Here is a 13244-nt window from a genome sequence, read left to right on the forward strand (position 1 = left end):
CTCTTCCCCCCAGATTAAAAAAATGGACACCAGGGCTTATCAATGGCACTGGGACACATAAGCCGAAACCAGGACTGTCCAGGTGAAAACTGGATGGGTGGCAACCCTACCTAGAGGCCTCAGCTGAGATCAGAGCCTCATAGTGCTAGGCCTTGTACACACACACACACACACACACACACACACACACACACACACAGCTGAATTCAACACAATTTAATTCAATAAAGATAAGTGCAAAGTACTTCCCTGAGGAAGGAAAAATCAAATGGACAACTACAAAATTGGGGAATAACTGGCTAGGTGATAGTGCTGCTGAAAAGGATCTGGGAGTGATAGTGGGTCACAAATTGAATATGAGCCAACAGTGCGATGCTGTTGCAAAACAGGCTAATTTCTGGGGTGTTGAGATGGGGTGTGTTCTCCACACTCACCCTGAAGGGGTTAACATAGGCCAGATGGGCCAATTCACTGATTAGGCTGCAAACTGGGGGATATTTACACTGAGAGGAGAGTCCTGATTCAGGGAAGCTCTCCAGTAGAGAAAGGAGGGGCTTCTATAAAACCAGGGAGCTGGGGGTGGCCAGGGGGCTGCAATCACTCTCCTAGGGATAAGGGAGAGAAAGGGGTTTGGGACCGAAGAGGAAGAGTTTGTCTAGCACACCCGGGTGATACGGGCGTAGCTAGGATGCACAATGCAAGCCTAGAATAGGCAAGGTAGGAAGTGGTCCAGAGGAGAGGCAGGAAGGTTTGGAATAGTACAGACCTGGGCTGCTGGAGATAGGGCCTGTACACTGGAAGCCAGAGTTCCCCCTAGCAGCCATTGAATGAATGGCCCAGTCTGGACTGTGATCTTGAAGACTGTCCAGGAGCATTCATCCCAGTCACTGGGGGAGTGACTCGCCCAGGACAGTGGATGTAAGGACTGCCTGGGATGCTGTGGAGGACTTTAACAGAACCCCGGAAGGGGCGGACTATTGTGACTTGGCTGGAGCGCTAAGCTACAAAGGCAAGACGCTGCAGCTCATGACGAGCAAGAGAGAGGCTGCAGAGCAAGACAATGGGCCAAGAAACCGCAAGAAGAGGGAATTAGGCTGAAAGAGCTAATCCCCAGAGTGGCCAGGAAGAGGCACCTCTAGCAGTGACAAGTGAACTCTGTGACAATGTGGTGGAGAATGCAGGCAGGGCCTGTTGCTGTCCCCCCTTGTTCTCCACTAGGGACTCTTTTTGATTATCTGGGTGTGGTCAAATCACCCTCCTTCTTCCCTGAGTCAAGTCCCTGAAATATTGGGAATTCTTTCCTGGGAAAGTCTGCATCCACTAACTCTTCTGCAAGCTTTACTGTTTCCTCCAGGGTCACTGGCTGGAGTGGCTGGTCCCTCTGGACCCAAATGTGTGCGCTTTCGGGAGGCTCTGGAGAAATTGCACCAATGTTATCAAGTCTATTATTTCCTCCACACTTGGGGTGTCTGGCCTTAGCCAGTGAATTGCCCAGTCTGTTATTTTTTGCGCAAACACTCTGGGTTGCCTCCAGTCCATCTAGTGGCCCAAAATTTCTGACATTTTCTGACCAAGAGGCCAACCCAGTCCAATATAGGTGCCTTTACCCTTGACATAGTCCTGGGCCTGTTCCTCCCTCAGGGCCATAGAGGCTGCCTGGTCTTCTCATGACAAACAAAATGCCACTTGGAGGGCCCACAATCCCTTATTCCATCAGGCTTTCATTTCTACTCTCTCAAAAGTTAGTAAAAGCGCATCAGGGTCATCTGTGCAGCCCATCTTACACAGGCTCACCCCCTATGTCCCACTGCTGTTCTGCATCACGGGATTCACCCAGCCCTGTATTAATTGCTGCTGCACCTGCACCTGTTCCTTTATGAACTCTTGCAGGCTCTTCTGCTGCTCCACCGGCCATGCAAGGAAGGACTGCTGTTCCATCTAATAGGATTTCTGGAATGAAAGCATAGCCTTCTGCATCACTCTTTGTTGACCCACCAACCATTATAGGGTCTGCTCCATTGCCCGAACACTGACTCCTCGCACTGGCTTTCCCAGTCTGGTCTTCTGTCACCATCAATTGGGAAATCACACTCCCAGACAAACCACCGTGTGTAACAGGACGTAGCTTCCTCCCCGTGAAAACTGTACTGACCCCCTGAGTGTGCACTCAGTATTTCTAGTTCCCTCCACCAATCCTAGCCCAGACATATTAACAGGAGTCTTGCATGTAAGACACTGTCCAGCTCTACTTGACACTGGTGAGGCCTCAGATAGAGAACTGTGTCCAGTTCTGGGGTGCTACAGTGTAAGAAAGTTGGACAAATTTGAGTGCATTCAGAGAAAAGCAACAAACATGATAGAAAATTTAGAAAACCCAACCTATGAGGAAAGGTTAAAAAACTGGGCATGTTTAGTCTTAAGAAGATGGAGAGGGGACCTAATAACAGTCTTCAAATATGTTAAGGGCTGTTATAAAGAGGACAGTGATCAATTGTTCTCCCTGTCCACTGAAGGTAGGACAAGAAGTAACAGGCTTAATCTGTAGCAAGAGAGATTTAGGTTAGAGATTAGGAAAACTTTCTAACTATAAAATTAGTTATGCTCTGGAATAGGTTTCCAAGGGCTACTGTGGAATCTCATTATTGGAGGATTTTGAAAACAGGCTGGACAAACAGCTGTCAGGATTGGTCTAGGTTTACTTGGTTCTGCCACAGCACCCAGGGCTGGAGTAGGTGATTTCTCACAAACCCTTCCAGCCCTCCATTTCTATGATTGTAAGAGACAGTCCCTGCCCAGATAACTTTACAGTCTAAATCAGTGATGAGCAACCTGCAGCCAATGGGAGCTGTTGGAAGCAGCACAGGCCACAGGGACGTGCTGGCCACGGCTTCCTGCAGCTCCCATTGCCCGGGAACGGCAAACTGCAGCCACTGGGAACTGTGGGCAGCTATGCAAATGTAAACAAACTGTCTGGCGGCCTGCCAGCAGATTACCCTGACGGGCCACAGGTTGCCCACCACTGGTCTAAATGGATAAGAGAAAGTGGGAGAGGTGAAAGAGAAGCATCGAGAGGGAAAGTGACTTGCTTAGGGTCACACAGCAGGCGAAGTGGTATGGTCGGGAATAATCCCTAAACCTCCTGAGTCTACACATCACCTATTATAGCACACTAAGATATTTAACGTTTCTTTCATTGATGGGTGTTGGTATTGTTGTGTTATGTTTCTTTAGTGTTTAAACCTCCTTACCTGTGTCATGACGAAAGGGATATTTGCCAAAACAGCAAATTTTAAGCAGATTTTTGAATATCTGTGGAACGCAAATCTCATATTTGCAATGATGCGCATTCTCCCCAGAAACTCAATCCTAACACTCTTCTAAATCAAAAAAGAGCCATATCACGTGACTTGTGTCCGATCAAGCAGGGCACATATCAAGTTCTCAGCATCGATTGCCAGCTACTGCTACGCTTCTGCTCCACCCAAACAACTGAGTTGAATGGGGATTCTTCCTAAGACATATCTGGAAGCCATGGAAGCAGTCCGCATATGGCAGCATGGTCCCTGTATGACCATGCACGATGTTTCTCTAGCCACAGGATCTTTCTGAGGGTGACAAGTGTACAGATCATGGGACATCCACTAGTTTAGTGCACTACCGCTCTGCCCATCCCAGGGGATAACCCTTTCCCCTCATTCTATGGAAGGATTCAGAGTTGATTCTCCAGTCGGAACTGATAGAATTTCCTGCTCCATGTGGGTCTTCTCGCATAGTGGAGAATGTGGCGTGTATGAGTTATAGAGAGTAAATGGGACACTGGGCTAAAATGAAAATAGTGATGGGACAACCATACGAATTTCTGGGTTTTATGTAATAGCCATAACTCCCATGACCCATACCAAAGAAAAAAAATCACAAGGCTATCTAGACTGCCTGTTATCTATAAATGTATTATTTTCATCCTATGTAAAAATGATACAGCTTCCCTTGAGGACTTTAATGGCAAAACTATCTATACGCCCAGCTCAGCTACAGCAGTAAAATGACTGTCATTTCCATGTTCTCCTTAAAATTACATTAGTAGACCAAAAAAAAAAATCAGAGCATCTCAGTGAAAATCCAGTGAAGCCAACGGAGTTTTGGTGGAGTTCCACTGATGTGAGATGAGACTCATGCCCAACAGAGTAACTGGAAAGTTTGAATCAATTGAGTTACTCTGGATTTACACTGGTGTACCTGAGATCGGGGGAGAGATTTGGAAAAACAGCTGATGGATTTTGGAGCACAAGTTGCATGGACTTCATGGACTCATGCTTCTAAATCCTGCATTTTTTTATTTTGAAGATCTTCCCCAGAATCTAGGGCCTTAGATTTCTTTTGTTAAAGAGTAAGGATATCATTTGCAAAGGCTCCTAAGTTCCCTTCAAAAGTAGCTCAGGCACTTAGGTTCCTATGTCCCATTGATCTTCAATGAGACCTTGCCTCCTAAATTATTTAGGTGCTTTTGCAAATTTTACCCTACAAGCCTGTTCCTGAGATGTACCAAGCCCCTTCTGATGAGACTTTAATTTTATCTTTACCAGACAACAAGATTGCAGCAGAGGATTCCACAGCAGAACTGAACTGGAGCCAGTGAGGTTAGTTTTCGTTCACACTGCACTATTAACAACTTTATGAAATCCCCTTGTGATGCTAGCAAACCAGCCAGCTCTTGCCCAGATCTCAAGCATTAGCTAAGAATTCATAGCTGAAAGACCAGACCAGGTCACCTGTATGTTGGTTTTACTCAAAATAGGTATTAGTCTTATAAGGATGTATTTAATGCTTAGATTGTATGAAATGCTTGTAAATTGCTGCATGCACTTAATCTCACTTGTAATGTCTATATTCCATGCCATAAGAAAATATATAAGTTTTGCTTTATAACTTTGAAAATGTATGCTTTAAACTTGTAAACCCCGGCACTGGAATCGTCCCCCCTGTTCATCCAGAAAGATTATCAAAATCAGGTGTTCCATGAAGGAACATCACAATACAAAGGATTTGTTAATGGGCCTATTACCCCTTGGAAATGCTATGTGCAAGGAAGCTTGTCCTGTGGACTTGGCAGCTGAATGAAGGAAATCAAAGTCACAGGAAAATTTTCCATCTCTTTGCTGTTTGAACTCTGACTGGGTTAGAGACACCAAACTAAAGCCAGAGATCCCCAGGGGCTGCCTCCTGGATCTGCCCTGAAATTCACCTTGAATGGACAAATCACTACAACTCTGTCACTCAGGGCTTGCAAGTTTGTTGCCAAAAACTGGCTTTTGGCAACAAAACAGCGATAGTGTACACACTGCAAGGTCACTTTTTTGGGAAAAAAAACAACCTAGTTTTGGTGACAAAAAACTTCCACCCCTGCTAGAGACTTGTCATTTCCCCCTCCCTTTATTGTCAACAAATAGCCAGTGTAGACACCACAGGGTCTTCTTCTGATTTTATTGGCCTACAGAAAGCATCCCACAATTCCCATGCTGCTGCTCTGGTCAGCGAGTTGAACTCTGCTGCCCTGTAGTCAACCCGCTCCTCCCCCTTGCAGGCCCAGGAACTTTTAAATCTCATTTTCTGTTTGCTGGCTTTCCAGAGGAGCTTTCCAGGTGAGCAAGGCTGGCTATTGCCCCAAACACACTGCCGCTTGGACCACTGCTGAATTGTTGGATCTGATCAGTGTATGGGGAGAGGAGTCTGTTCGGTTGCAGCTGTGAGTGACCCGTAGGAATAGGGACACATATATGGAAATTTCACAAGGCTTGTGTGAAAAGAGCTATGATCGGGACACGCAGCACTGCAGAGTGAAGATAAAGGAGCTGAGACAGGCGTACCATAAGGCGCGGGAGGTGGTGCACCTAAGACCTGCCACTCCTATAAGGAGCTGAATGCTATCCTTGGTGGTGACCCCACCTCCATCACTGATAGCCCCGTGGATACTTCGCAGGCTGCTGAAAGAGGGGGTAATCCTGAGGCTGAAATTGTGGATGAAGTCGAGTTAAAAGAGGCTGTGGTGCTCCCAGAGGCAGGGGCGGCTCTAAACATTTCGCCGCCCCAAGCATGGCGGCATGCCGTGGGGGGCGCTCTGCCGGTCGCTGGTCCCGCGGCTCTGGTGGACCTCCCGCAGGCATGCCTGCAGAGGGTCTGCTGGTCCTGCGGCTTCGGTGGACCTCCCGCAGTGCCTGCAGGAGGTCCACCGGAGCCACGGGACCAGCAGACCCTCCGCAGGCATGCCACCGAAGGCTGCCTGCCTGCCACCCTCCCAGTGACTGGCAGAGTGCCCCCCGTGGCATGCCACCCCAAGCACGCCCTTGGCATGCTAGGGCCTGGTGCCGCCCCTGCCCAGTGGGGTCACCAGGTGGGGCAGGCAGCCAGGAACTTTTCTCCACTCCAGAAGTGCTCAATGGTGAGCAGGAAACAGATGAAACTCTGGGTAAGTTCCTGTGGCTTGTGTAGGGAATCAAAAAGTGGGAGACCCCTCATTGTCAAAGTGGTTCCTCAAAGCCTCTCTGATGTTAATAGCAGCCCTCTGGGCTCCTCTGACAGCCCTGGCATCTGGTTGTTCAAACTGTGCAGCCAAGCGCTCTGCCTCCATGCTCCACACCTGAGCAAACATTTCTCCCTTAGATTCACCCAAATTATGCAAAGTGCAGCACGAGAATATTATCCTCGGTAAGGTCTAGCTTGCCATTGAGGCACCTCTAGCAAGCTTTCAAACAGCCAAAGGCAATTCAACTACCATACAGCACCTGCTCAGCCTGTTGTTAAAATGCTCCTTGCTGCTGTTCAGGTGCCTTGTGTAAGGTTTCATGAGCCTGGGCTGTAAGGGGTGAACTTGTGGTCTGGAAAGAAAGTCCCCGCCTACAGCTTTCTGTACAGGCCACTGTTCTTGAAGATGTGTGCATCATGCACCTTTCCAAACCAGCCTGCGTTGATGTCTGTGAAATGCCCCCAGTGATTCACAAGCGCCTGCAACACCATGGAGAAGTATCCCTTCCTATTGATGTATTCAGAGGCAAGGTGATCTGGAACTAAAATTGGAATGTGTGTGCCATCAGTGGCCTTGCTACAGTTAGGGAAACCCATCTCTGCAAAGCCATCCACTATGTTATGCACATTTCCCAGAGTCACAGTCCTATGCACCAGTATGCAATTTATTGCCCTGCACACTTGGAGTAATACAGCCCCAACAGTGGACTTTCCTACTCCAAATTGATTTGCGACTGACCAATAGCAGTCTGGATTCACCAGCTTCCTCACAGCAATTTCAACACGCTTCTCTACCGGAAAGGCAGCTCTCAGTCTAGTATCCTTACACCGCAGGTCGGGGGCCAGCTCAGCACCTAGTTCCATGAAGGTTGCCTTACACATCCTAAAGTTCTGTACCCACTGGTCGTCATCCCACACCTGCATGACAATGCGATCCCAGCAATCAATGCTTCTTTTCCTAGCCCAAAAGCGACACTCTACCATATGCAGCTCCTCTGTGAATGCACAAAGCAGGGCCAGCTTTAGGCCGATTCCCTTGATTCCCTGGAATCAGGCCCATGCCTGTGCCTAAGAGGGCCCTGCACCTTAGGTGCCTTTTTAATTTTTTTTACTCACCTGGTGGCGGTCCAGGTCTTCGGCGGCATTTCAGCAGTGGGGGGGTCCTTCACTTGCTCCAGGTCTTCGGCGGCATTTCAGCGGCGGGAAGTCCGCGGAAGACCCGGAGCGAGGGAAGGACCCCCTGCCGCTGAAGTGCTGCCGAAGACCCGGACCGCTACCGGGTATTCAAATCAGGCCCCGCAGTTCCCAAAGCCAGCCCTGGCACAAAGCACTGATAAGTTGCTGCCGTCCATACCACACTCGGTGCCTACGATTCATTCTCTGCTAACTTTGCGAGTAACTCTGTGAGTAACTGTGCTGCCATGCATCGTGTCCTCACGACAGCTAACAGCACATGGGAGAAAAGTGCGGGATCCATCCTCTCTCACTGCAGATGCTGGTGTGCACTACAAAAGAATGACAGTTGGAAAAACGGCACAAAAGAAAGCCAGAGACATTTGGAGAGCTAGGACACAAAGTGGTTCCTGATAGTACATTTTGCACATCCCAGGATGCGCCGCACTCCATTTCTGCATTCCCACAACACCTAGTGATGGATAGCGTCACCAGGCATTGTGGGATACATACCCACAGTCCATTGCTCTTGCTGTTAGCAAAGGTGCCGTGAATGTGGACACAATCTAGCGACAGAGGGAGCAAAAGTAGACAGGCTTTGGCGACGTTGCTTTTGTTGATTTTTCCTTGTCGACATTAGCTTCATCGACAAAACTTGCCAGTGTAGACAAGTCCTTGGGATTTAGATGATAACTTATTTGTGTGTATATGTTTGCTTGCTTTATCCTGTAAATAACTCTATTTCTTTTTGCCAGTTAATAAAACTTTAGACAATTTATTACAGAATTGGCTACAATCGTTGTCTTTGGTATTGGATGTAGAGTATTGTACATATTGATCTGAGATGAGTGGCTCATCTCTTGGGACTGGAACAAACTGAATATCGTAGATTGGGGGGGGTTGTTTTGGGGGGGTTGTTTGTGTGTGTAAGTGACCATTCATCATGAAGTCCAGTTTGTCTGGGTAGCAAGAAAGACTGGGGAATCTAAGGGAACTGTGACTCCATGGGAAGACTCAGGGCTGTAACCAGGGCAGGGCAAGCAGAGCAACCACCTAGGGCACAAAGCTGCTGGAGTGGGAAAATGACCAAAAAACCCAGTAGGGGGAGCAAATATGCTTGCTTACCTTGGGCACTAAAATGCCTAGTTATGGCTTGGGTAAGACTGTTGTAGTGATCCAGCAGTTCACGTTTGTTACAGGCTTGGTGAAATCTAATTATAGAACACACCACCAGCTTGGGGTGTCTGCCCTGTTTTTGAAAGTCTGCCCTGAAGTAGGCATACAGTCATGAGCCACTTAGGGTGACCAGACAGCAAATGTGAAAAATCGGGACAGAGGTAGGGGGTAATAGGAGCCTACATAAGACAAAGATCCAAAAATCAGGACTGTTGCTATAAAATCGGGACATCTGGTCACGCTAGAGCCACTCCGGACAGCGTGACACCTCTGTTACATCGGAGTTTGTAACTCCAGTTGTTGTTTTATTTTTTTTTTCTCTGTAGGAATCACAAAAACTACAGGTTATCTTGTTCACATGCAAACGGACTAACAGCATCCAGGCATATGCTATCACATGATCACTCTGGGAATGCTGCAGGAGAGACAGCATGCTATGCTACACTTCCACACCTGGTGCTCTGCACCAATAAAACCCCCCACCAAATTTGGACAGTGAGGAAATCATTATCCAAACTGTCACAAGCCAAGAATTTCAAAAGGAAGGCTGACCCTCCATGTGAGTGCAGGGAGAAATGTTGAAAGGGAACTGGGATAAGAATGGTGTGCCAGGCTGTACCTGTAGATTTCCTGGCTTTTATTATCTTGAGCCAAGATCATAATGGTTTTTTAAAGTAGTTTGTTCTGTTCTGTGGGTTGAACTTTTTTTTTTTTTTTGCTTATTTATTTATTTATTTATTTATTTATTTATTTATTTTAATGGGAGGAAAACACTCAGAGAAGACTACAGATCACATTAAGGGTCAGATTCTGCCAACCTGATTCAGTGTTTCCAGTTCTCACGATTTTATTTCATGACACTTGGTGGTTTTCTTAAGGCCCATACTGCTGTTAGAAATTTATTACCAGAGAACTTCTACCTTCAGTAAAAAATAAAAATAATAATAAATAATTTTTTAAAAAAAAAGGTTCCTAGCCCTCAGAGTTGCAGAGAAGCTTGAAAATGTGATCCCTAAGACTCCAGCTCCAGAAGGCAAATAAAAATAACCCAACAGTGATTTTTTTTTAATCTTATGATTTTAAAGAGAATTCTCATGATTCAGGGGAGGAGAGGCTGACGCATGATTTTTGGATTGTTTGGGGTTGATGGCTCATGCTGAATAGGACTTTATTCTATGAGGATATGATGCATGAATAAAAAGGGTGAAGCCATCCATCATGACTCCTCTGTCAGTTAAGTCCAATGGGTGTTCTGGGTGAACAAGGAATACTGGGTGAACAAGGACCACATTTTCTTTTATAATTTTTCTTGATCCCTTCCCTTAGTTTGTTTGCCATGTTAAAAAAAATCAAATAAAATGATATTTCTAATAATAACGTACCCCTTTGTTCTCAGAGAGACAGGAAAAGTGGAATTATCAAAGAGGCCAACATGACTGTGATAACAGCATTCTTTTGTACCTATTATGGTACTGTACATTTTGAATACATGTGTGCCTTCCTGTTCCAGCCTTTTGGGAAAATACATACTGTATTTAGGCAGCTGCTTGAATGTATGCACTGTTTCCACATTAACCCCAAAAAGGTCTCTTAGGAGCCTTCTCATTTACTAGTCAAGGATTGGATGCTGACAACCTTTCTGTCACATTGGATAGTACCTTACTCACGGTGGTTTCACAGTGGTCAGTGGCACTAAGCAGAGTAAGGTACTAATCAACTTAAGTAAGATATCAGAATAAGATTGTAAGTGCAAAATGTTAAGTCTTTTGAAAATGCATTGTTTTAGCCACCAGTCCAAAATGGTAAGAGCAAGCCATATTCTTTACCCATCATGGGCTCAGTTCTCAAATCAAGTTGTATGTTACATTGTCAAGACCTTTAGAAAATCTGGTCCATTGGTTAGGTGTCTCACCAAGAGCTGAGCTCTTTTGAACAATCTGGCCATTTAAGTGGGTGACTGAACAGGTGATGAGCATTTTGGGAGATCTGGCCCGTGATGATCATGGCTAGGACAATCACATGTCTTATTAGCTACATGTTCAGCTGTTGGGTTGTTCTGTTTATTTCTCTTTTCAATGCCACTCCTTACTCCTGACTTCAACTCCATTGGATCATATAAAGAATCAGTTAACTCGCAGGATAGATAAATGGAATGAGTAGATTACCCCACGTATTCCCTATATTTACCTGATTAAGTGATGTTAGCTAATAGCAAAGACAATGTTGTAAGGATTTTATTGGAGGCTGTAGTTGGCTTGTAAAAATCATTCTGATTTTTCCTAACTTATTTTTTTTCTTTTTTACATTTTTCTTTTAACCATGACTTTTCTTGCTTTGGGCCCTCATCATGTTGTGCAATATCTTATTCCATGAATAATCCCATTGCAATGAGTGAAACTAGTCACAGAGTAAGGTGCTACCCAATGGAAGGGTACCAAAGTCTGTCCCCAAAAAGTACATTAGAAATCTCATTAATGGGCTCCAATCTGGAGTCCTTACTCAGACAAAGATTCCACTGACGTTAATGGCCTGTTCCAAGGACTCAGGGATTCTAGATCTGTGTCTGATGGAATTTAGATTCAGAGGAAAGCCTGTACAATTGTGCAAAACTCTCCAGGTAAAACCCAAACCAGACAAAAAAACCTCACCTTGTTTCAGGTTTTCATTACAAGCTCAAAATTCAACCTAAGTGTTGTGAATTCTTCACTAACCTAGGCCCAGTTTTAAGTGAACCTGGGTTGATTTGTGGTTTCAGGTGGAAATTATGTAATATTTAGTGATCTCTCACAAGATAGACTGCAACCAGGAAAAAATCTTGCTGGCTTTGGCTGAGTATCATTGAGTTTTGGGGTTCATTAGAACTGGAAACTTGAAAGGAACCCTCTAAAGAGATTTTTCTTGACTAGTGCTAGTCAAAAAAAATCCAGTTTTATTTCTGTGGGGAAACTGCAAACAAAAAATTTTGAATTTTTTGTGGCCAATTTTGATCTTTTTTATTAAAAAAATTCAAAATGATTTGAAAATTTGTTTTCTTTCCAGCTTAAATTTGTTTCATTTCAGTTTTGAAAATACCAAATGAAAATTTCAACTAAAACACTAAACAGAAAAATCTCTTAATTTTTTTTCAAATGAAAAATCAAAAAAATCAGGAAAAATCAAACATTTCAATGAAAAAAATTCAGCCAGCTCTAATATGGGCTGACAGTCACTAACTCTATAAATAGACTCCCATGATTCACACACATTTCTATGGCCCAAGTCTTAGACAGTCCTTCATAAAATGGAGAACAACTGTAGAGGCATGCAGGAAGAGCAGTGAATATTATAAGCATACAGAAATAGGCATCTTCATGATCAATCCAAAGGTTTCCTGAAAGGTCAATTTACTATCCAATATAATAATTTTAAAAGGCACTAAACATAGTTCCTGTTTTGTAAAAAGAGAAATTAAAGCAAAATATTTGAAAAAGTCAGACTTCATATCAAAATGAAACTAAAGTTTTAAGCTACAATAGAATCTCAGAGTTATGAACTGACCAGTCAACCACACACCTCCTTTGGAACCGGAAGCACACAATCAGGCAACCGGAGAGACAAAAAACCACAAAAACGCAAATACAGTACAGTATTGTGTTAAATGTAAACTACTAAAAAAGAGAAAAGTTTTTTTTTAAAAAAAGAAGTGGCAAGGTAAGGAAACTGTTGCTGTGTTTATATCATTTAAATTAAGATAGTTAAAAGCAGCATTTTTCTTCTGCATAGTAAAGTTTCAAAGCTGTATTAAGTCAATGTTCAGTTGTAAACGTCTAAAATAACAACCATAATTTTTTGTTCAGTGTTACGAACATTTCAGTTATGAACAACCTCAGTTCCTGAAGTGTTTGTAACTCGGAGGTTTTACTATACTAGATATCAGAAATAATAAAATTTCATATAAACTCCAAATTACCCGTCTCACAACCTCTTGTCTTTTCCAAACCTTGAAAATGAGCAATTAGAAAAAGCTTAGCTGTGTGATAATCAAGACTATTGACCATTAAGGCTTATACACTGTTTAGCGGGAAACAAAATGGCCATATCCATTCCCAGGTTAGCCATAACCATTTTCAAGGAGATTAAGCTTTTCTCTTTTAGGCTTGAGCAGACCAGTTTATGCACATCTGCTACCTGGAATACTGATGTCTCTTCCAAGCTTTAGAGAGATAAGGCTCTCTCCTTATCTCCAGCACAAGAAAAGGAATCAAAGGTTTGGAAACAGGTCAAATTCCATTGCCACTAGGATTAGCAGCCCAGTTTAGAAGGAATACCGAAAGCCTTTGTAGTATCTAATGGAGGCACACGTTGTTCCAAAAGGCTATCTAGAAATCCTTACTCAG

The sequence above is a fragment of the Gopherus evgoodei genome, chromosome 11 (assembly GCF_007399415.2).
Source record: "Gopherus evgoodei ecotype Sinaloan lineage chromosome 11, rGopEvg1_v1.p, whole genome shotgun sequence".
Classification (NCBI taxonomy): Eukaryota; Metazoa; Chordata; order Testudines; family Testudinidae; genus Gopherus; species Gopherus evgoodei.